Genomic DNA, 24,293 nt, shown 5'->3' on the forward strand with positions numbered 1-24,293 from the left:
CTGCAAATAGCCATAAGCCCCTCACCCAGGCTGGCCAGGCATCCCAGTGGGGACCCCCACCCTGAAGGGGGTGTGACCAGCTGCAAACACCCATCAGCCCCTCACCCAGGCTAGCCAGGTACCCCAGCAGGACCCCCACCCTGACCTGGGACATGCTTCAGGGCAAACCAGCCAGCACCCACCCATGCATCAGGCCTGTATCCTATATAATAAAAGGGTAATATGCAAACTGACCCTAACAGCAGAATGACTGGGAATGACTGGTCACTATGACACACACTGACCACCAGGGGGCAGACACTCAATGCAGGAGCTACCCCCTGGTGGTCAGTGCGCTCTCACAGGGGGAGCTCTGCTCAGCCACAAGCCAGGCTGACGGCTGCCAGCACAGCAGTGGTGGTGGGAGCCTCTCCCGTCTCCTCAGCAGCGCTAAGGATGTCCAACTGCAGCTTAGGTCTGCTCCCTGCTGGTAAGTGGACATCCCCCAAGGGCTGCCAGAGGGATATATGACTGCCAGCTTGTGCCCGATCCCCCAGGGAGTGGGCCTAAGCCAGCAGGTGGACATTCTCCAAGGGGTCCCAGACTGCAAGAGGGCTTTGGCCGGGCTGAGGGACCCCCCTGGAGTGCACAAATTTTTGTGCACCAGGCCTCTGGTTATAGATAATAGTTTTGTGCTAAGTTAAGATTTCAGCTCCATTCTTAAATGAAATCATATTAATTTCAAAACCGTTAGCTCATCATCTCCCTGCAATAATAAGTAATAGCTTTTTCACTCTGAAATGATAGAATTAAAGCATTGTCACTGCACTGTGGGCAGAAAAAAATTGCCTGGAGTTGGGTGCCATAGGCACATTATTGCATGCTATGTTTAAGTTAATAGAGATGCATTTTAAGTTTTTATCCAATAAGAAATTTCTAGAGTAATTAGTGTTTTAGGCACATGCACATTAGCATATTTTACTTTTTGAATGATACTTTCCCCAAGTTCCAAATGTTATCTGTAGTGGAAGGTAATGCAAGTAAGGGCTTATAACAAATTGAATATGTTGTCTTATCCTGGTATTTCTAACTTAGCTTAAACTAAATGTCTTATTCAGCAATGACTACACAGGAAATCTTATAACATCCTTCCAATGACCATTGGACCATTCAACTGTTCAACCATTCGGCTGGTGGCTATGATGCGCACTGACCACCAGGGGGCTGATGCTCAACACACAGGCATGGAAACATGGAACAGACTGATGAATCTCAGAGGGAAAGGGGAGGGCGGGAAGAGATTAACCAAACGTCTTATATGCATACTAGAGGCCCAGTGCACAGATTCATACACTGGTGGGGTCCCTTGCCCTGGTCTGAGGATGTCCCTCATGCACAAATCCATGCACTGGGCCTCTAGTATATATATACTAATATATATCATAAATACTAATATATATCATAAATCTATCAATATCTATTATAGATAGATATATTAATATATTAATATCTACATCATGTTATTTCAATTTCTTTAAATTACTCATTTTCTCCAGTATTCTTTTTAAAACTACCTATTGGTAAATTGTTCTTGCCCACATTCCACCCACTTACATCTATATTAATTTGTGTAAATATGCTTATGATTTTCTTTGATAGCTATTTTGGACAATTAGTAGTACACATACAGCTCAGATCATGAGGATGGTTATACAGAGAATAGAAAAAACTATTTGTATACGATAAGTCTGATAAAAGACTTGTGTCTACCTCCAATGAAGAACTCTTACAACTCAATAAAAAAACAAAATCCATAATTATAAACAGGCAAAAACATGAATAAACATGTCTCCAAAATAGGTATAAAATGACCAATAAGCACAGACAAAGATATTCCACACCATTAGTCATCTGGGAAATTAAAAACAAAATGAATATGAGATGTTACTTCACACTCATGAAAAGGACTATAATAAAAAAACACAGATAAAATGAAGTTTTAGTGAGGATGTGGAGAACTGGCAAACCTCCCAAATTGCTTATGGAATTGTAAACTGTTCTAGCTACTTGTTGTAAAACACTTTGACAGTTCTTAACAATATTATATGTAAAATTTCCATATGACTAGGTTATTTAGCATATTCTAGGTATATATCTAAGAGTAATTAAATCTTGGACTGGATAGTTCCACAGTTGAATTTTACGAGAAATTCAAAGAATTAACACCTATCCTTTTCAAACTATTCCCAAAAAATTCAAGAAAAGGGAAGACTTCCAAGCTCATTTAATGAGGTCAGCGTTATACTAATTCCAAAACCAGATCCAAACACTACAAAAAAGAAATTTATAGGCCAGTATTCCTAATGAATATAGATGCTAAAATCCTCAAAAATATATTAGCAAACAAGATAGATCAATACATTAAAACGATCAGGCACATAGCTCTGCTGTCTGTGGGGGGTTAGTGAGGGGGATGAAAGGATTGAGCAAAAAAGAAAAAGAGAGAGAGACCTCATGAACATGGACAACAGTGAGGTGATTGTGGAGGGGGTGGTGGTGGGGTAGGAAGAAGAGGCCATAGAGGGGATAAATGGTGATAAAAAATTAAATTAATTTAAATTTGAAAAACACACACACATCATACACCATGATCAATTGGGCTTTACTCTTGGGATGCAAGTTTGCTACAATATCCATATATCAATAAACATGATATACCATATAAACAAAATGAAAGATTAAAAACCACATGATCATATCAATAGATGCAGAAAATGCATTTGATAATGTCAAGCACCCATTTATGGTAATAACTCATAGCAAAGTGGGAATACACTGAATATACCTCAACATAATAAAGGCTACATATGACAAACCTACAGCCAACATCATACTCAATGGGGAAAATCTAGAAGCATATCCCTCATGATTGGGAACAAGACAGGAATGTCCCCTTTCACCACTCTTATTCAACATAGTACTGGAAGACCTAGCCACAGCAATTAGACAAGAAAAAAAAATGCCATCCAGATAGGAAAGGGAAATGTAAAACTGTAATTACTTACAGATGACATGATACTGCATATAGAGAAGCCTACCAGAATTGATAAATGAAATCATTGAAATAGCAGGATACAAAATAAATATCCAGAAATCAGTTGCATTTTTATATACCATTAATGACCTATCAGAAAGGGAAACTAAAAAAAAAAAAAAATTCCATTCACAATGGCTTCAAAAAGCATAAAATACCTAAGAGTAAATTTAACCAAGGAGATAAACGACATCTGCTCAGAAAACTATAGTATACTGCAGAAAAAAAAAATAATGGAAGAAGATACAAATAAGTGTTCATGGATTGGAAGAATAAACATCATTGAAATATCCATGCAACCAAAGCAATCTATAGATTCAACACAATTCCTATCAAGACACCAATGGCATATTTCACAGAACTAGAACAAATATTCAAAATGTATATGGAATCAAAAATGATCCCAAATAGCAATAGTAATCTTGAGACAGAAGAACAAAGTTGTAGGAATCATGCTACCTGATATCAAACTATACTACAAAGCCATAGTAATCAAAATAGCAGGGCTTGGCCAGTGTGGCTCAGTAGTTGAGGGTCAACCTATGAACCAGGAAGTCACAGTTCAATTCCTGGGCAGGTAGTGGGCTCAATCCCCAGCAGGAGAGTGGGGGTCAGGAGGCAGCCGATCAATGATTCTCATCATTGATGTTTCTAACTCTGTCTCCCTCGACCTTCTACTCTGAAATGAATAAAAATATTTAAAAAAACATGGTACTGGCATAAAAACAGACATATAAATCATTGTAAAAGAATAGAGAACCCAAAAATAAACCCGCACCTTTATAGTCAATTAATATTTGACAAAAGAGGCAAAAACATACAATGGGCTAAAGATAGTCTATTCAATAAATTGTGTTGGGAATCTTGGACAGATATGTGGAAAAAATAAAACTAGAACATCTTCTTACACTATACACAAAAATAAATTCAAAATGAATAAAATATTTAAATGTTAGACTAGAAACCATAAAAATCCTAAAGGAAAACATAAGTATTAAAATCTCAAACATTTTTCATAGTAACATTTTTTTTCTGATATTTCTCCTCTAACAAGGGAAACAAAATTAAAAAATAAAGAAATAGGACTACATCATACTAAAAAGTCTTTGCATAGCAAATGAAACCTTAATAAATAAAAAGACAAACCACTAAATAGGAGAACATAGTCACTGATACATCTGATAAGGTCATAGTATCCAAAATTTATTAAGAACTTATAAAACTCAACACCAGAAACAAACAATCAATCCAATTAAAAAATGGGCAAAAGACCTGAATAGATACTTCTCCAAAGTGGATATACAGAAGGAAAAGAGACATATGAAAAAATGCTCAGTCACTCATAACCTGAGAGATGCAAATTTAAAGGAAAATGAGGTCATAAGACAGTTCAATTCTCACACCTGTCAGAATGGATATCATCTACAAATCAGCAAATGATGTGTTGGTGAGGATGTGGAGAATAGGAAACCCTAGTACACTGCTGGTGGGAATACAGACTGGTGCAGCCACTGTGGAAAGCAGTATCGTGTTTTCTCAAATAATTAAGAATTGAACTGCCGCCCTGGAGGGTTTGGCTCACTGGATAGACCGTTGGCCTGCAGACTGAAGAGCCCCAGGTTCGATTCCCGTCAAGGCACATGCCTGGGTTGCGGACTCGGTCCCCAGTAGGGGGCATGCAGGAGGCAGCCCATCAATGATTCTCTCACATCATTGATGTTTCTATCTCTCTCTTCCTCTCCCTTCCTCTCTGAAATCAACAAAAAATATTTTTTTTTAAAAAAGAATTGAACTGCCTTATTATCTAGCAATACCACTTGTGGGAATTTATCTGAAGAAATCAGAAACACTAATTTGAAAGAATATATGCAGCCCTTTGTTCAATTGCAGCATTATTTACAGTAGCTAATATTTGGAAGCAGCCCAAGTGCCCATCAGTAGTGTGAATAGAAAAGTTGTGGTACATTTACACAATGGAATGCTACTCAACTGTAAAAATGAATGAAATCTTACCATTTGCAACAGCATGGATGTACTTGGACAGCATTATGCTAAGTGAAATAAGCCAGTCAAAGATGACAAGTAACATATGATTTCACTCATATGTGAAATCTAATGAACAAAATGAACTAATAAGCAAAATAGTGACAGACTCCTAGATAGCCAGCAGGGTGACAGCTGTCAGAGGTGGTAGGGATTGTGTATGGGGAGGGTGAGGAAGGGTTGAGCAAAAAAGAAAAAATTCATGGACACAGACAACAGTATGGTGATTGCCAGAGGGAGGGAGGAGTGTATAGGGGAGATAAATGGTAATGAACAGAAACTTGACTTGGAGTGGTGACCACATGGTACTGTGTACATTTGATGTGTTGTACAATTGTGCACCTGAAACCTGTTGACCAGTGTCATCCCAATAAGTTCAATAAAAAGGAAAAAAAAAAACACCATGTCAACCCTAAATGCTATACATGAAGTTTTACATCAGTACTACACATAATATGAAGAAGTGGAAAGAACTCAAATGTTCATCAGTTGATGATTGGATGAGTAAAATGAAGTAAAGCTGTAGAATGGAATACTAATCTACACTAATAAAAGAGAAAAATGGTAATTGGCGTACGACGCTACCCTTTACATTGGCTAATCAAGGCTATATGCAAATTAACTGCCAACTAAGATGGCAGTTAACTGCCAACAAGATGGCGGTTAATTTGCATATGTAGGCACAATGCAGGGAGGCAAATGGGAAAGCAGGAAGAAGTCCCCTGCCACTGACAGTGATCGGAAACCCAGGGGGCAGTTAAGAGCTGGGGGGCAGGGCAAAGGCAGCCCTAGGGCAGCCTTTGCACTGCACCCCAGCCATGATCGGAGAATCAGGCACCTTTGCTGCCCTGGCAAGTGATAGCAGGAAGTAGAGGTGGAGCCAGTGATGGGAGCTGGACACGGTCGAAGCTGGCAGTCCCGGGAGCTAGGGGTCCCTTGCCTGGGCCTAAAGCAGAGCCCACGATCGCGGGGCCACTACAGCTGCTGGTCCCCGCTGCCCGGGCCAGATGCCTCAGCCAGAGGCGTCCTGCAGGGGCAGGGGCGGAGCCCGCGCAATCGCGGCACCCCCCGCTGCCACTGTGGGTCCCCGCTGCCTGGGCCGGACACCTAGGCCAGAGGCGTTAGGCCTGGGCAGGGGCAGAGCGGGAGATCACGGGGAGCTGGGAGTCCCCTGCCCAGGCCTAATGCCTCAGCCGGAGGCCTCAGGCCTGGTCAAGGGGCCGATCCGGTGATTGGTGATCAGAGGGTGATGAGGGTCAACTCCTCTGGCCGAGGCATCAGGCCTGGGCTGGGGGCTGGGGGTCCCCTGCCCAGGCCTGATGCCTGGGCCAGGGGCATCAGGCCTGGGTAGGGGGGGGGGAGCTGGGGATTTGGGGGATATGATGGTCCCCTTGCCCAGGCCTGAAGCCTGGGTCAGAGGCATCAGGCTTGGGCGGGGGATGGAGCAAGCGATCAAAGGGAGATGGGAGTCCCCTGCCCAGGCATGATTCCTGGGCCAGAGGCCTCAGGCCTGGGCGGGGGTCAGAGTCAGTGATCGGGGGGAGATGGGGGTCCCCTGTCCAAGCCTGACACCTCTGGCGGAGGCGTCAGGCCTGGGCAAGGAGCCGATCCTGCGATTGGAGGGTGATGGGGGTCAATGCCTGAGGGCTCCCAGTATGTGAGAGGTGGCAGGCTGGGCTGAGGGACACTCCCCCCCCACACACACACCCAGTGCATGAATTTTGTGCACCAGGCCCCTAGTTGTCCATAAAAAAAAGGACTGCCACAAGATGGATAAAGATTTAAAATATAAATTAAGTAAAAAATGCCAGCCACGAAGATTAGAGTCATTATAGCATATACATGAAATGTTGAGAGAAGATACAGAACAAAATTTTGGTGACAAAAATAACCACCATTTTAGCTTTTAATATAAAAAATAACAAAAGCACATTATGCATATGAAAATTCTGAAATATATGAATCAATAGGCTGTGTGATTGTTTTTCATATTTATATTTTGCTTTCCCCCTAATTTTCACACATAATTATGCACTAATTTTTAAAATAAGAAAAATACATTATCAAAAATTAATATATACTCACCACAGAAAATAATTTAAATGAGAACAATAATAAATATTTCAAACTATCAGTAATTTACTATGTCCTAATCTTCTTGGAAATAGCCTCAGCATTTTGTCCACTAGAAATTGTACTAATTGCCACATTTAACCATCTATTTAAGTTCCATTATGTCTGTTGATTTTTTAAATTTACTTTTTTTATTTAAGTGCAGTTGATGCAAAACTTATATTGCTTATATTAGTTTCAGGTGTTCAATATATTGACTTGATATTTTTATACCTTATAATGTGATCACATTAATGTCTCTAGTAATCATCTGTCACTGTGTAAATTTATCACAATATTATTAACTATATTCCCCTTCCTCTTTTCACCCATCCCCCCACCTAGTCCCTTCTGGTAACCATCTCTTTGGTTTCCGTATCTATAAGTCTGTTTATGTTTGTTTGCTTGTTTTGTTTTAATATACCACATATAAGTGAAACCGTACATATTTGTCTATCTCTGCCTGACTTATTTCATTTAGTGTAATAAGCTCTTGATTCATTCATGTTGTTACAAATGGTAAAATTTTCTTCTATTTTATTGTTGCATAATATTCCAGTGTGTGTGTGTGTGTGTGTGTGTGTGTGTGTGTGTGTGTGTGTGATATCTTCTTTATTCATTCATCTATTAAAGGACACCCAGCTTGCTTTCATATATTGGCTACTGTGAATACTACTGCAATGCTGCAATAAACATAGGGGTGCATATATATTTTGAATTATGTTCTGTTTTCTTTGGACAAATATCCAAAAGTAGTATTAATGGGTTGTATGGTATATCTATTTGAGTTGGTTAAAAAAAAAATTAAAGGGACAGAACTTGGCTATGATGATAATCTGAACACTGCCTCCATGTCATTCCTTCTTCGCTGACTCCGTCCACACCTTTGGGAACCTCTGGACCTGCTGGGGTTGGACCCCAACACATTCTGACTAGGAGCTGCATTTGTCCCAAAGCCACTCCAACGGGCATTTCTGCTGAAAATGAGACAAAAGCCAGGTTTGACCAGAACAGAGGTTTTGAGCAGCAGAAAGCAAAAATCAAGTCGGAGAAGACCTTTGGTTCTGGGGACTGAGGAACAGAAGGGCCAGCAGGGAGTGGTCCCATGGATGACTCACACAGAGGCAGGCCATGCCCAAACACAGCCTAAGTGCCACAGCTCCCAGGAGGCAGTTAACAGGGGGCGGGGGGGGGGAACCTGTCAGCCCCCACCCTTCCACCCATCCTGAATCCATCGTCTCCCCCCACCCACATGGTTACCGAAGATGCTAGGAATAGGAACATTCTGTATTCCTGTATCATGCTTTGTCATTCAGCAATAGAGTTGGAATAAATTATGAGAAGCAAAAATAAAAAATAAAATTAAAGGTATTAAATTTAGTGACAAAATCTATTCTGGGCATAAGTTGAATTGTTTCCCTTTTAAATTAAAGGGGAAAGACAACATTATGAGTTCATGTTGAATTAACAGTAATGAACCATAGACACTTTTTTACATGAGAACTTAATTTCCACTAATTGCTCACTGTCTGAAAATCTCTGTAGTTTTTGATGGCTTGATTTAAGCAGTTAAAGAAGCACAGACAGGATTTAAGCCCTCATTCATTCTCTTTAATCAAAGAGTTTAGTGAACAACAATTAGATCATTTACTCTGTTCATAACAAACCTTAAGAGTATTAATGTTGTCAAGGAAGATTTTGAAAAATAGAAAAGAAAAGAAAATTAGCCCCAAATATAGAGGCAGTACTGAAAGTTCTCTATCAGTGGAAAAGATATGCCTTTTAAAAAATTTTTGGTAAACTGAACAAAAAATTATATTTTAAACAGTAGTAAAACATGAAACCAATTTTTAAAATAATTAGTGAGAAAACTTGCAATTTCATGTATATATCCAATCAGAAAACATAGCCAATTCAAATGAGTAAAATATACCTCCAAAGACTAGTAAGGCAAGAGAATTACTAGACAAAGACTTTAAAACAATTGTCTTAAATATTTTCAAAGGTTTTTTTTTAAATGTAAAAAAATGAAGGAAATCAGGAAAATAATATATGACTCAATTTGGAATACTAACAGAGATATAGTTATAAAAAGAAAACCAAGACAAATTCTGACAGTGAAAGTATAATATCTGAATTGAAAAATTACTTAGAGAGACCAACGGGAGAATCAGACAGTCAGATGAAGCAACCAGTGAATCTGAAGATAGATCATTAAAAACTATCATGTCTGAGGAGCAAAAAGAACAACAACAACAAAAAAGAATGAAGAAAGCCTAAGGAACTTACAGAACACAATGAATCCAACATGCAATATAGAAATCTTAAAGAGAAGAAAAAAGAGCCTGAAAGATTTTTTAAAGGAACAATGGCGGGGAAACTAAGATGGCAGCATAAGAAAACACCGAAATTGCTGCCTCCTATAACAACTTCAAAACACAATAAACAGACAAAATGGACATCATCCAGAACTTACAGGAAGGCTGGCGGAGTGGACATTCTACAACTAGAAGGAAGGAGAAAAGCACATTGAGGGTCAGAAGCTGCGGAAGTAAAGTGCAAAGGTACAGAGGTTCGTGCGCGCGAAAAGGGGCTGGTACCTGAGGACAGCTGTCTTTTTGAATCAGGAGGGAGTCACAAGCTCCCGACTGCTCTGAACTCTGGTTCCGGGAAGTCTCTTGGGACCCAGGACTCATACGGGGAGAAACTGGACTGTCTGGCAGCGGGCAGAACTTGGAACTGGAGGGCGGCTTTCCCTCAGAGGTGCTTGCAGCAATTGGATTGTCGGGACACTGTCCCTCAGAGGTGCTTGCAGCAATTGGATTGTCGGGACACTGAGACGCACGCGGCCCCTTAGGGCAGGGCTGAGAATCCGCCATAGTTCCTTGCTCCGCCCTTTGATTCCCTAAGACCCCACCCCACCCAGCCAGCGGCAGAGGCTTTTGCATATGAATGCCCTGGCCCTTTGCAACCTGAAAATTACCTAAGAAATTGCAGCTGGGCCACAGACCCAGAACTTCCAAGAGAAGACCCAAGGTCCAACAGCAGCTTGCATTGCTTCACAGCTGGGCCTCATCAGGGCACCTCCAAACTCCAAAAAAAGGAAGGGGAATCTGCAGTTCTCTTCATAGCTCCTGCTGGGTAACCTACAAGAGCCAGTGTACCCAGTGGTCAGAAGGGGACCATCCGGATTACAACTCTTCAGATCCATAAGGGACACACCCAGGGGGCAGACTCAGTGAGCACCAAAGCCCCAATGAAGCAAGTCTTTCCCCAGAAGGGTATCTTCAGCACAGAAGTCCTCCCACTGCAGACACAGCTGATTATCACTGCCAATTGGCCTGGAGGTCAATTCCTCCCAGTGATCCTACAACAATCAAGGCTTAACTACAACAAGACTGTGCACAAAGCCCACAAGGGGGTGCACCAAGAGTGTCCACCTCAGGTAACTGGGGAGGCTGAGCCACTGGGCCCTACAGGACACCTAGCACACAAAGCCACTCTACCAACACAGGGAAGCATAAAAAATGCGGAGACAAAGAAACAGGTCACAAATGACAGAAATGGAGGAAAGCAAACTACTGGATATAGAGTTCAATACCACGTTTATAAGGTTTTTCAAGAATTTTATGGAAACCACCGATAAATTTAGTGAGACCCTCAAGAAATCTAGTGAGACCCTCGAGGATATGAAAAAGGACCAACTAGAAATTAAGCATACACTGACTGAAATAAAGAATAATATACAGAGATCCAACAGCAGACAAGAGGATCCCAAGAATCAAGTCAAAGATTTGAAATAAAAGAAACAAAAAGTACCCAACCGAAAAAGAAAAAAGAAAAAAGATTCCAAAAATATGAAGATAGTGTAAGGAGCCTCTGGGACAACTTCAAGCGTACCAACATCAGAATTATAGGGATACCAGAAGAAGAGAGAGGGCAAGATATTGAAAACCTATTTGAAGAAATAATGGCAGAAAACTTCCCCTACCTGGTCAAAGAAATAGACTTACAAGTCCAGGAAGCGCAGAGAACCCCAAACAAAAGGAACCCAAAGAGGACCACACCAAGACACATCATAATTAAAATGCCAAGAGCAAAAGACAAAGAGAGAATCTTAAAAGCAGCAAGAGAAAGAAACTCAGTTACCTACAAGGGAGTACCCATACGACTGTCAGCTGATTTCTCAACAGAAACCATGCAGGCCAGAAGAGAGTGGCAAAAAATATTCAAAGTGATGTATAGCAAGAACCTACAACCAAGATTACTTTATCCAGCAAAGCTATCATTCAGAATAGAAGGTCAGATAAAGAGCTTCACAGATAAGAAAAAGCTAAAGGAGTTCATTAACACCAAACCAGCATTATATGAAATGCTGAAAGGTATTTAAGAATAGGAAGAAGAAAAAGGAACTGTTACTATTTGCCACAGCATGGATGGAACTGGAGAGCGGATAAATATCACATGATCTCACTCATTTGTGGAATATAATGAACAACATAAACTGATGAACAAGGACTGATCCAGAGACGGAGAGGCATTGATTGGACTGTCGGGCCTTGGAGGGAAGGTAGGGAAGGGTGGGGGTAAGGGGGAAAGATCAACCAAAGGACTTATATGCAAGCATATAGGCCTAACCAATGGACATGGACAACGGGGGGGTGAGAGCATGAGCCGGGGGGGGGTAGGGGGTAACGTGTGGATAAGGACACATATGTACTATCTTAATCAATAAAAAATATATTTAAAAAAAGGACAATGGCTAAAAGTATCCCCAATTTGAGAAATACATAAATCTACAAATCTACGAATATTAATAATTTACAAGTAGGATACCCCAAAGGTGACCTACATTGAGAAACATTATAATGAATCTGTCAGAAGTCAGAGAATCTTTAAGGTCGCAAGGAAAAGTGACTTCTCTTTTTTTTGAAGATATCTATTATAAATTTATTATGTATATTTAACATTTACAATTAAAATATTATATCAAGTAGTTTGAAATATCAACCTAAGTACTTTATGAATGTATTTAACCACATAAGATGATTTTATAATTGGAGTTTTATAGAATGAAATAAATTCACTTTCAACATAAAATGCAACTGAATAAAGTTACAACCTAAAATGTTCAGACATTTACCCAGGTTCACCCAGCTCATGGCCAGGTTGAAGCCCATCTCCAAGTTTCTGGCTGTATATCTCATCTTAATCAAAAGTATCTGGTTGCCTGTAAGCTAAAGCATCCAGAAAGAAATGGACAAAGACGATTTTCCACATAATATTTACAAACATTAAGTCTCCAAAGCATCTCAAAGCCAGAGAATTTATTAGAAGTATGGTTGAGTGCCAAATTTAGATATTGAGAAAGACCATGTGAATTTCTGGTCTTTTGGGTGGATAAATGAGGTGTCCCAGTACCCTGAATTATATTTGTTTATACCCACTAAATAGACTGTAGAATCAGAAGATGTCTCAGGAGAAACCTGGAGGCCAAAAATTAGTGAGATGCTAATTTTAAGTTAAGAGGAAAAGACTATGTGAACGGGTAATTCTATATCTGATAAAATGGTCTTTCAAAAATAAGGATAAAATTATGACATACTCATATAAGCACAGTAGAAGATGTTCATTACCTCTAGACAAGCCCTATATGAAATGCTAAAGGGTGTGGGGGAGGTAAGGGGAGAGGGCAATAGAGGGAAAAAGGGACATATGTAATACTTTCAACAATAAAGATTTATTTTAAAAAAAGAAAGAAATACTAAAGAGTACCCTTCAGGCTGGATTGAAGAATGCTAGACAGTAACTTGAAGCCATATTAAGATATAAATATCTCCATTAAAAGTAATAAAATAGGCAGCTATAATAACACTACTTTACAATTTTGGTCTGTAATTAAATGTTTTAATTCTACAAAATATAAAAGACAAATGCATAAGAATTATACATCTATACTGAGGATTACACAATAAATGAATATATAATTTCTGACATTAATATCATAAGCTGGTGGCAGAGCTGTAAAGCAATAGTATTTATATACATTGATTCAAAGATACATACAATTTAAAATAGATTTCTATAATTTTTGGATATTATATGTAATCAATCACCAATATAAAGAAAAATATATTATAAAAAGAGACTATATTTATAGCCATAAACACATCTAAAAAGAGAAGTATGTTAAATCAACAACTTTATGGAACCAGAAAAAATATTAATCGAGAGGTAGCATAGGAAGAAAATAATAAACATTATAGCAGAGATATATAAAATAGACGCAAACAACAAAAGAAAATGTCAAGAAACCCTAAAGTTGGTTCCTCAAAAAGAACAATAAATTTACAAACACTAAGCTAAAATAACAATAAAATAGGGAAAATTCAAATAAATAAAATTAGAAATGTAAAAAGGCACATTACTATGAAATTTATAAAAATAAAAATATTGTGTAAGAATAATATGAATAATTCTATGTGAACAAATTGCTTAACTTAAATAATATGTACAAATTCCTAGAAACACAAAATCTACCAGGACTGAAACATGAAGAAATAGAAAATCTAAATATACTATCTATAACTTAAAATGAAATTAAATAAGAAATCATAAATTTCCTAACAAAGGAAAGTCTGAGAAAGGATTCTTTAATTGGTAAATTGTACAATGCATTCAAAGTAGTAACATTGAGATCTCTCAAACTCTTTCCAAAAATTGAAGAGGAGGAAACACTTCCTAACTCATTTTATGAGGCATGAATTTACTGATACTAAAGCCAGAAAATATCATTCAAGAAAAGATATTACAAATGAAAATACTATATGAATATTGATAAAATGTATTACACAAATACAAGCAAATTAAATTCAACAGCATATTCAAAGGATTATTCATCATAACCCATTTACATTCCTGGAATTTATTAATAATTCAACATAACAAAAACCAATCAATGTAATATACTACATTCACAAAATAAAAGAAAAAATGTGATTATTTTAATTGAAACAAAAATGTGTTTGACAAAATGCAACACCCTTTAATGATAAAGACAGTCAGCAAATGATGGGCACAAAGAAACTACTTTAACATAATAAAGAAAATACATGAAGAACCCATAATTAATAAAATACTCAATGGTCAATGACAAAGAACAAAGATAAAGAACAATACAAGGATTCCCACTTAAACCACTTCTATTCAAAATAGCATAACCAGATCATTTATGCAAAAAGTAAATAAAAGGTTTCCAAATTTAAAATAAAACTATCTCTGTTTGCATTTGAAATGCACTTATATGTAGAAAGTACTAAAGATTCTGTGCAAAACCATAAGAACAAATAAAAAAATCCAGCATACAGATGATTTTAAAAAATATGAATAAAAGTTGCATTTCTGTACTCTGATGATAACTGTTGAGGAGCACATGAGACTTGGTTGGAAAGTTTGTAAGGAGGAAATTCTGAGAAAAGCGAATTGTGCAGAAGGCTGCCTGCCCTGTTTATTGGAATTCCAACTTAAGGGAGTGCAGAAGGCAGTGCCCCTAATTATTCCTTGACCTTTACAAATAAGTCCATGCACATTCATACCCCTGGGTGTTTACTGGAATCCTTATACCTAATCTTTGGGTGTCCTTGCTTAAAAGACATTACAAACACGTGTCCTCCCAGTATTACTTACCCTACTGATTGTATCTAAAAGATAAATTTTATCTCAAACTGCTTCTACAATAAAAGCCTAAAAAGACAGGCAATCAAGGCTGTCTGGTTCCTTTAGCCAGGCAGTCCCTTAGCCCTCTCTTTCACATCAAATGTGTTGGAGTGATCCATTCATCCATTGCTCAGGGTCTGCTGGTCAGCCCCGTGTGAGGACCAAGGAATGCAATGAGACACAGCAGACACCTCAAAAATGAAGAGTAAGAAAATGAAGAGTAACTATGCAGTAAGTCATAGGAGCCCGCTTAGGATTTCCAAGTTCAAGAGTATGTTTTTCAGCTAAGGTTTCACAATAGGACAGCAGCTGTACACCAAGTAACAGTCTCTTTGTTACTTAAAAACTTAAAAGCAAATGGTACCTCAGGTATAGAAGAACAATTAAAGAGCCTGTTTCACAGTTATAATTTATAATACTTGGTTCCCTTGAGATTTCCAAGTTCAAGGGAATTGTTTTTCAGCTAAGGTTTCATAATGGGACAGAAGCTGTCCGTAAAACAATAACAATATATAACAGTGCTAAACAGTTGTTAAAAGTGAATGGTGCCTCGGTTACCAAGAAACAATTAAAGGGCTTTTTGTAGACTATCATAATTTATAATCCTTAGTTCCCTGATGCTGGAACATTAGACCTTGATCTCTGGGAATAAGCAGGTATAAATTTAAAGGGAAATCAGGCCCAGGGAAAATGAGTGCCCCTGTCATCTATAACTATGTGGGCTCTTGTTTGAGCTGCATTATGCCCACTTCATATTGAGGATCAAAAGCCAGGAGGATTTACCACCACCCCCTCCTCCTGAAGTAGAACTTATAAAGCCTGTAATACCTAAGGTCCTGCTGCCAGAGGAAATATTTCCCAATCCTCAACCTCTGGTGTCGGGAGGCTCATAAACTAGATCCTCAGTTATGGGATCATGTGTCAGGCAAGCTATGTTAGAAGGAGAACTTTTGGTTTGCCCAGTTATGCAAGATCAGCAAGGTAATCAGATATATGAACCACTCTCCTTTAATACCTTTAAAGAAATAAGGAAAAATATTAGAGAAAATGAGGCTTACAGTCTGTTTACAAAAGGACTCCTTAATGCTTTGTCTGAAAATTACCATTTGATGCCTTGGGACTGGCATATTTTGGCTAAAACAATTTAGATGCCAGTCAATATTTGCTATGAAGAGCAGAATATGAGATCTGTGAACAACAGGCTGTTTGTGGGTGTTTACTGGGGACCCCACCTGGGAGCCCTCTTGGCTGCATTCTGGCTGTAAGTCCTGGGCACTATAAGACATCTTCTGAAACATCCATAAAAAGGACTCTAATTTATTAAATCTTGTCTGTGGGGTATGCGTGCCTGTAAATATCCTCTTTAAGAGTGTCTGTTGATTGTTGTTTTATGTGTCTTTGTTGTTTGGTTTAATTTCTTTAAAGGTGGGGCATATTTCACTTTGCTAGGGGCCCAGCTACTTGTGGCAGGCTGAACACGTGGCAGGGATTGCAGGAACTTCCCAGCAGCTGCCAAGAATTCTTAATCTTGAGGACCCTTCCTGCTCTCCCTCTCAAGGCATTAGTCACTGGAAACTGTTAGCTAGTAGGAGTTCTTGACTGTCTGTGATGTAACTTGGTTACTGATTGATGTTCTTTACTTGCTTTCTTATGTTTGGGGGACTTAGCTTGTTCACCATTTTATGAACATAGGGAATCCTCCATATCTGCTGTTTGTACTTTGTGCCACTCAGAACCCATTTGCTGGGCTGGATCAGTGTGAGGTAAGATTGTAAGGCTAATGCCTCAGTCCACTCTTTTATGACTACTTATTTATTTACTGTATGGTTTTACTGTTTCTGTTTTTAGTATCTCTTCTTAATATGTAAGATTTCATGTTGTTAGTCTTCTCATGGAGAAAAAAAATATGGGAAATAATCATTTAAACCCCCCAAGTTTTTTTCCTACGAGGATTAGACCTGTAGAAGTGCCTTCCAGCAGGCATCTCTGTTACAAAATTTGCCAAGAAAATGCCTTGGGTAATAATAATTGGCTTTAAAATCTCAGAGTTAAGGCAAAATAAATATAACTAAAATGAAGGGTATATGATAAAACTTTTTCAGTGGCAATTATATATGCCTAAACATAGTTTTCCAAAGTCTTTGGTAACTTAAAACTTTGAAGTTTGCTGAATTAAATAATAAAAATTATTAAATGTCTAGGTATCTATATATATAAGAGCCTAAGCGACTGGAATGCCAGAATGACTGGTATGACCAGAACGACTGGTCACTATGATGTGCACTGACCACCAGGGAGCAGACGCTCAATGCAAGAGCTGCCCCCTGGTGGTTAGTGTGCTCCCACAGCCAACCTCCCATGACTGGCCAACCTCCCGGCCCCCCCCCCCCCCCCCGTTCGGCAGGCTCCAGCCAGCAGATGGCACCTGGCAGGAAGGCCCCAGCTGGAAGCCAGCGGCCAGCAGGAAGGCCCTAATTGGTCCTGATCACTGGCCAAGCCTAGGGACCGCACCTGTGCACGTATTTTGCACACTGGGCCTCTAGTTTTGAAATAACAGGATATTGAAATATTAATTAATCTGAGTTTGCCTTGTATGAAGAATCTAGAGGATGGATTTGAATATGTTAATGAATAAGTCTTGTATTTTATTTGAAATATCTCTTAATATGTAAATGTATTGCTAATCTGTGGAATGTTTACTTATATGCCACCTAAAAATTAAGGTTTCTAAGGTTTAAGAATTCTAACTAATTCGAAAGATTATGGTTTTGGTGTAATGGAAGGCATGAGGCATGGAGATACATTTTGAAGGAGAAAGTGTTTTCTACAGCTAATTATTTCTGAAAGTTGTAAGGTTTCCAAAAAACAGTTTGTGAAAGTTATAGAAAGTTTGTGAAAGTTGTAGAATGTTTGTAAAGAGAAATGTTAAAAGGAAGTTATATAAATAACACAGACCAGTAAGCCAAGAGTAGTAGAATAGGGAAACTGAGATGGTTAAACAGCAATTTGTAGCCAGGTAATAAATCCTACCTTCCCTAAACCAAGGACACATCAGAGTAAATTATTTGTGGCAAAGAAAATGGCAACTGACAGGATGGCAGTGAGGGAGAGTGAGTGAATGAGGGAGCAAAAGAGTAGTGTGTGGACATGTGTGGTGTGATTTAGAAAAAGTTAGATCCTGCAGGACTTTCTGGGGCTAGCAGAGCAAGCAGTCTTAGAATGAGAGACCCAACTGTCACTGCAAGCACTCCTGGGCATCCAGTGCTGGCACAGAAACCACACCATCTTGAAGGGAAGAACTGCTGTGGCTAGGAACCCAGTCTCACCACTATGCAGAGTGGCCTCAGACACAAACTTGGACCCTATAGCCACTCTGAAGAAAGACCTGCTACCACAGCAACAGACTCATGGAAACCGAGACTCCTGCCATCCTGGCCATAGATTCCTATGAGTCAAAGAGTGCATTGTCCTCCCATTGGCCCACTGCAGCAGCATAGGGCCTGCGCGACCCACAGTGTATGAGGGGGCCTCCAACTGACACAGTCGGCCATGCAACCTGGCCTCCTAGTAGGCCCATGACTCTGTTTCTCAGTGCACGCATGGAGGGATTCTGATTCTTGGAGCAGGCGTGCACATGAGCCCCCACTGACCCAAGGTAGCCACACAAAGCGCCTGTGACTCTGATTTTCAGTGCACATGCACAGGGACTCTGATTCTTGGTGCATGGACATGGGGACTCTAATTTTTGGCATGTGTGAGGCCCCTACTGACCTGAGGTTGCCAAACAGCACCCGTGACTCTGATTCTCAGTGCATGCGCACACAAGGTGACTGCTACTGACCCCCAGTGACCACACCACACACCCCCGAATAGGCCGACTCATGATCAGGCCAACTCTCGGCATGCGCAGCTCCTGCTGACCCACAGCAGCCACACATTTTGGTGCCTGAGCTCTTCATTGATGAATAGGTTGCAAAATGCTCCCACCACATGCAGCTCAGGCCCCCACAACTCAGCGCTTGGACCTTCTGGTGATAGCAAAAATGGGGAAAAAATGAAACAATCCCCAAAGGAAAGAAAAGGAGGGAGGAATCACCAAGAAAAGAACTAAATGAAATGGAAGAATGCAATATGTGGCAAAAAAGAATTCAGAGTAATGGTCATACAGTTCATAAACTGGATGGATGAGAAAATCAACAACCTATGCAAGTATCAGGAAAAAATCAAAACTGATATAGCTACAATCAAAAACATGATAGAAAGGTTTCAACAGTAGACTAGGAGAAGTGGAGGACTGAGTTAGTGAGTTAGAAGATACAGCAGAGAAAAATGTCCAATCTAAACAGCAATTGGAGAAAAAAATTGAAAAGCAGGAGGGGAGACTAAGGAAGCTTTGGGACAACATGAAACAAAGTACCATATGTATAATAGGGGTGACAGAATGACAAGAAGGGGACCAAAGATTAGAGAACATATTTGAAGAAATAATGACAGAAAACTTCCCTGATGGGGGGGTCACACAAGCACAGAGAATCCCATATAAGATGAACCCAAAATACCCAAACCAAGACACGTCATCATTACAATGGCAAATTTTAATGACAAAGAGAATCTTAAAGGCTACAGGACAGAGACAGAGAGTTACGTACAAAAGATTGCTCATCATATTATCAAATTATTTCTCAACAGAAACACAACAGGCCAGAAGGGAATGGAATGAAGTATACAAAGTTATGGAAAGCAAGGGACTGAATCCAAGAACACTCTATACAGCAAGTCTATCAATCAAAATTGAAGGGGAAATCAGGAGCTTCACAAACAAACAAACAAACAAAAAAAGCTAAGGGAGTTTATCACTACCAAGCCAGCAATGAAAGAAATGCTTAAGGGACTATTGTAAAAAGAAGAAATAGAATTGGAGGAAGGAACACAGGCATAAAGAATATAACTGTTTAAAAACAAGTACTAATCAATAATAACATAAAATGTAAATGGATTAAATGCTCCAATAAAAAGAAATCGAGTGACTGAATGGATAAGAAAACATGACCCATATATATGCTGTCTACAAGAGACCCACCTCAGAACCAAGCACTTACACATACTGAAAGTGAAGGGCCGGAAAAATATCTTTCAGGCAAATGGGAATTAAAAACAAAACAAAACAAAAAAAAACTGGAGTGGCAATACTTATATCTGACAAAATAGACCTCAAAGTGAAGGCCATAAAAAGAGACAAGGAAGTCCACTTCATAATTCTAAAGGGATCAATACAATAAGAGTATATAACTCTGGTAAATATGTATGTACCCAATGCATGAGCATCCAAATACATTAAAAAAAAAAAACTTCTGGAAGATATCAGGAGAGATAGTGACAGTAATACAATCTTATTAGGAGATTTAATACCCTAGTAACATCACTGGATAAATCCTCTAAACAAATTCAGCAAGGAAACATCAATCCTAAATGACTCACTAGTTCAGATGGACTTAATTGGCATCCTCAGAACATTCCACCCCAAAGCTATAGGATATATATTCTTCTCAAGTACACATGGGACATTTTCAAAGACAGACCACATATTGGAACACAAGTGTTGTCTCTCCAAATTCAAGAAGATTGAAATCATATCAAGCATCTTCTCAGATCACAATGGCATAATATTTGAAATAAACTACAATAAAAACAATCACAAAAAATCAAACACTTGGAGGCTAAATAGCATTAAACAGTGATTAAATAGCATTAAATAGCTATTAAACAGTGATTGCATTACCAAATAGATCAAAGAAGAAATAAAAAACATCCTGGAAACAAACTACAATGAAAACACAATAATCCAAAACCTATGGGACACAGTTTAAGCAATCTTGAGAGGGAAGTTCATAGCATTATAGGCCTACCTCAAAAAAAAAAAACTGGTAATAAACCATCTAATTCTCCAACTTGAAGAGTTAGAAAGAGAGCAAAAAGAAATGCCCAGTGTGATCAGAAGAAAAGAAATAATAAAGATCAGAGTGGAAATAAATGACATATAGATAAAAAATAAATACAAAAGATCAATAAAACCAGGAGCTAGTTCTTTGAAAGATAAACAAAATTGATGACCATCTAGCCAGCCTCACAAATAAGCAAAGAGAGAGGAGCCAAAACAAAATCAGAAATGAAAGAGACGAAATAACCACAGACCCCACTGAAATAAAAAGAGTAATTTAAAAAAATACTATGAGGGACTCTATTCTAACAAACTTGTCAACCTAGAATAAATGGACATATTCCTAGAAAAATATGACTCCAAAACTCAATCAGGTAGAATAAAAAATTCTGAATAACTATTGAGGAAACTGAAGCACTAATCAAAAAACTTCCAACAAACAAAATTCTTGGACCAGACAGCTTCACAGGGGAGTTTTATCAAACATTCAAAGAAGAACTAAAACATATCCTCCTTAGAGTATGCCAAAAAATTTTAAGAGGAAGGAACACTTCCATGCTCTTTCTATGAATCAGGCATTATCCTAATCCCAAAACCAGATAAAGACAATACAAAGAAGAGAATTACAGGCCAGTATCCCACATGAACATAGATGCCAAAATTCTCAACAAAATTCTAGCAAATCAGATCCAGCATTACATTAGAAAGATCATACACCGTGACTAAGTGGGATTTATTCTGGGGATGCAAGGATAGTACAATATCCCCAAACCAATAAATGTGATACATCACTGTTGGGGTCCAACCCCAACAGGTCCAGGGGTCCCCAAAGGTGTGGACGGAGTTGGTGAAGAAGGAATGACACGGAGACAGCGTTCAGGTGATCATCATAGCCGGGTTCTCTTCTCAGGGTCTCCAGCCAGGTTCTGTAGCCAGTTCTCCAGCCAAGTTCTGTCTAGGATCTCCAGCCCCGTTCTGTAGCCATGTTCTCTCGCTAGGTTCTCCAGCCAGGTACGGGTACCAGGCTCTGTAGCCGGGTTCTTCAGCCAGGTTCTGTCCAGTTCTCCAGCCAAGTTCTGTAGCCAGGTTCTGTCCAGGATCTTTTGCCATGTTCTCTCCCTAGGTTCTGTCTCTAGGTTCTGTGTCCTGTTGTCTTGTTACATCTGTATTTATACCAGTTGATTCCAATCCTATCAATCTCTATTCCAAAGGTTAGGGCGTTTCTTATCTCCATTCCAGGGAGCAAAGATTATGTAGCTTAAGTGTGATTGTTCGTAGTTAAAGTGATTAACTACCCACCTGGCACTTAGTTAAGGGGTTTTATTCCCTCCCTAACTTCAGGAGAAAATCCCTACCTGGGAAAACAACCTTTCTTGGAGAGGTGACCTTGGTTAAAACATATAGCGCCAAGAAGGTGAGCAAACATATTAAGAACAGTATGCCATATACGCCAGGTCCCTTGAAACATATGCTGTGCAGATGTTTCTTCCCTGCAGCGACTGTGTCAAGCAGCAAGGATGGACCGGCTCCCAGCACATCACATAAACAAATTTAGAGATAACAATGATATAATCATATCAATCAATGCAGAAAAAAAACATTTGACAAAATCCAACACCCTTTATGGATAAAAACCCTCAGCAAGGTGGGAATCAAAGGATCATACCTACACAACAAAAGTCTTTTATGAGAAACCTACAGCCAAGATCATGCTCAATGGGCAAAAACTAAAACATTTCCTCTAAATACAGAAACAAAACATGGATGGCCACGTTCACCACTCCTGTTCAACATAGTACTGTTAGTACTAGTCATAGCAATCAGACAAGAAGAAGAAATAAAAGACATCCAAATAGGGAAAGAAGAAGTAAAATTGTCATTATTCGTAGATGACATGATATTGTACATAGGAAACCATAAAGACTCCATAAAAAAAACACTAGAATTAATAAATGAATTCATCAATGTAGCAGGATACAAAATTAACACCCAGAAATCTATGGCTTTTTTATACAACACTAATGAACTCGCAGAAAGAGAAACTAAATAAAACAATCTCATTTACCACTGCAACAAAAATTTGAGATGTCTAAGAATAAATTTAACCATGGAGTTAAAGGACCTGTACTCACAAAATTATAGGACGCTGGAAAAAGAGAGAGAGGAAGACATAAACAAATGGAAGAATATACCATGTTCTTGGATTGGTAGAATCAACATCATTAAAATGTCTATACTACCCAAAGCAATCCATTAATTCAATTCAATCCCTATTAAAATACCAACGGCATACTTCAAAGACCTAGAACAAACTATCCAAAAATTTATATGGAATAAAAAAAGACCCCGAATAGCTGTGGCAATCTTGAGAAAGAAAAACAAAGTAGGTCGGATCTCCACCATCTTACACCATACACAAAATGGATGAAGGGGCTTTGCAGATGCCACCGCCACGAAGCCGCCCAAGACCAGCCATGGTGAACCCCACTGTGTGCTTTGACATCGCCGCCGATGGCGAGCCCCTGGGCCGCGTCTCCTTTGAGCTGTTCGCAGACAAGTTTCCAAAGACGGCAGAAAACGTCCGTGCTCTGACCACCGGGGAGAAAATTTGGTTATAAAAGTTCCTGCTTTCACAGAATTATTCCGGGATTTATGTGCCAGGGTGGTGACTTCACATGCCACAATGGCACAGGCGGCAAGTTCATCTATGGGGAGAAATTTGAGGATGAGAACTTCATGCTGAAACATACCGGTCCTGGCATTTTGTCCATGGCAAATGCTGGACTGAACACACACGGCTCCCAGTTTTTCATCTGCACTGCCAAGACTGAGTGGTTGGATGGCAGGCATGTGGTCTTTTGCCAGCTGAAGGAAGGCATGGATATTGTGACAGCCATGGAGTGCTATGGGTCCAGGAATGGCAAGACCAGAAAGAAGATCACCATTGCTGACTGTGGGCAACTCTAATAAATTTGACTTGTGTTTTATCTTAACCACCAGACCATTCCTTCTGTAGCTCAGGAGAGCCCCCCCTTCATCCTGATTTACTTGGAATGTTCCATAATCTTTGTGCTCTTGCCAGTTTATTGGGTTCCATAATTTCCCTACCCTTTCCCAGTCTAGCTGGATTACAGAGTTAAGTTTATGATTATGAAATAAAAACTAAACAGTTAAAAAAAATGGATGAAGGACTTAAACATAAGACGAAAAACCATAAAAATCTTAGAGGAAAACACAGGCAGTAAAATATCAGTCATATGTTATAGCAATATATTTATTGATAAGCCTCCTAGGGCAATGGAAACTAAAGATAAAATAAACAAATGGGACTACATCAAAATAAGAAGCATCTGCATAGCAAAAGAAACCATCAACAAAACAACGAGAAAGTTCACTGCATGAGAGAACATA

At 39.2% G+C, this 24,293-nt stretch overlaps 1 pseudogene; it reads left to right on the forward strand.

Annotated features, from left to right (window-relative positions):
* The first annotated feature begins 23,348 nt into the window (after positions 1-23,348).
* On the forward strand, positions 23,349-24,062 carry LOC132225192 (peptidyl-prolyl cis-trans isomerase A-like; annotated as a pseudogene).
* Positions 24,063-24,293: the final 231 nt, after the last annotated feature.

Source organism: Myotis daubentonii, chromosome X (genome assembly GCF_963259705.1).
Source record: "Myotis daubentonii chromosome X, mMyoDau2.1, whole genome shotgun sequence".
In the NCBI taxonomy this organism is placed as follows: Eukaryota; Metazoa; Chordata; class Mammalia; order Chiroptera; family Vespertilionidae; genus Myotis; species Myotis daubentonii.